The sequence below is a fragment of the Macrotis lagotis genome, chromosome 7, assembly GCF_037893015.1.
Source record: "Macrotis lagotis isolate mMagLag1 chromosome 7, bilby.v1.9.chrom.fasta, whole genome shotgun sequence".
Taxonomy (NCBI): Eukaryota; Metazoa; Chordata; class Mammalia; order Peramelemorphia; family Peramelidae; genus Macrotis; species Macrotis lagotis.
The window spans coordinates 46,255,849-46,257,951 of NC_133664.1; positions in this window are offsets into that span (position 1 = coordinate 46,255,849).

Below are 2,103 nucleotides of genomic sequence, written 5' to 3' on the forward strand. Positions count from 1 at the left end.
AATAGCAGCAGTGCCTCATTGGGCAGGAATTAGGGAGAGTGGAGATCTCTGCTTCCATCTTCTGATTTTCTACAGTTTTTGAAAGGCGAGGGAATATGACTTAAAGCAAGATGAAACATCATTTAAAACAGTAGGTATCAGAGAAAGAACAATAGATTAAGAATCAAATAGTAATATATTCAGTATTTACATAGCATTTTGAGTTTTGAGTTCCAAATATTTTCTCATTTTATCCTTATAATGACCCTGGGGAGAGGGGTATAGGTGCTAATTCCATTTTATAGATTATGTAATTGACGAAGATTCAGATTACTTATCTTTACCTATGTCCCACACTTAGTAATTATAGGTCGGATTTGAGCTCTGGTCTTTCTGACTGCACATCCAACATTGTACCACCAACCTGCTTCTAATAATTTGGTTCAAATTCTGGTCCAGTCATTTGCTGTGTGATCATAAGAAAGCTATTTAACTTCTCTAGGACTCAAATGCCTAAATTGAGAGATCAGACCAAACAGTCTCTTAAGGTCCTTTCAGTCTCAAAGTCATGAACTGTGAATGAGAGTGGTATCTTAATTAACCTAGTGGGAAGTATGATGAAATGCTGTAATCAATTGTTAAGGGACATAAATTTGATTCTTGGTTCTGTTAGCTACCAGCATATGTGATCAAGTTGGAGAATTTAAGGAGTTTACATTCTAACCAGAGGAAATAACTTGTGGCCAGGTAAGAAAAACAGTATTTATGAAATAACATAAAAAAAATTTCAAGGAAATGGAAGTCTGCTAATTACAGAGGCATTTGAGAAATATCTTGTTCAGGATGTGGAATCTGAGCTTCCTCTGAAGGAGCTAGGAAGTCTACAATATGGACATGAGGGGGAAGATTTTTCTTTAAAAATTAGAACACAGGGATTATTTAAATGTTAGAGGAAGTCACACTTTGGTATGTGCAGCCCAAGGCTGAGCATGACTTGCAGGCCCTGTTATTGTACATTTGATTTCCCAACCTTGGGAGTCTGAGAGCAGCAGTAATCTAATAGGTTTCTCCAAAGCTCCTATGTCTTGAAATAAGCACAAAGCCACAATCAAAACTATGTCTAGTTCTCAGCCAAGATCACAATCAGGGTACACTTCAGATCATGGGGAACCAGTAATACAGTTGACTTCTGAGTTGGAATTGGTTTAGTCTTCACAGGCAGTCTCAGTGTCCTCCTGGAGCTATTTGAAGTTAGATATGCTGGTTTGCCTTTTCCCTAGGAAATGTTATTTGGAGAGTTTTTTGGGATTTGCTGATGGTCATTGTGACCTCTGGAGAGGACAATACCTGGGAAGGATTTTACCCACAGACCCTCAGGCAGAAGTGATTTAGCTGTGCAATCACTTAAATACTTGTGGGAAAATAGTCAAAATTTACTACCAAGAAAATACCCAAATTGAGAGGGAATCCTTTTTGCTCTGATAAATGCATCTAGACCTTGTTTAGTTCCCATGAAGTGGGATTCAGTATTCTCACTAATCATAATCAAGCTATAAATAGATAAAATAGTATATGTGTATTTGAAAGATTCAAATAAAGGCATCTTCATGCAACTGTCACAGTAATAGAAAAGCAAGAATGGAATGAATTAAATAAATTCTGTCTGTGAAATGAGATCATGTTAATTTATTTTTAAGAAGTTTGAGCAACTTTCTGTTATAGTAGAAATTATACTGTACTACAATACAAACTCCTTTGCAGGCAAAAGCTTATAAATTAACACACACCTATGTATGGGATCTATATAATAAATATTTTTCCAATGAAAGTTAAACATGTCCACATTGTTCTGTCTAGATGTAATTTATGGGGAGCCAAGAATAGATATATCTATGAAGCATCAGTCATCTAACTGTCTGGTATTGGCTAAGAAATAGAGTGGTAGATCAGTGGAATAGACTAGGTGCAATAGCAGGAAATGATTATAGTAATCTGCTGTTTGATAAACCCCCAAAGAGTCCAGCTTTGGGGATAAAAACTCTCTTCAATAAAAGCTGTTGGGGAAAATTGTAAGTTAATATGGCAGAAACTCAGATTAGACCAAAACGTCACACCTTATGCCAA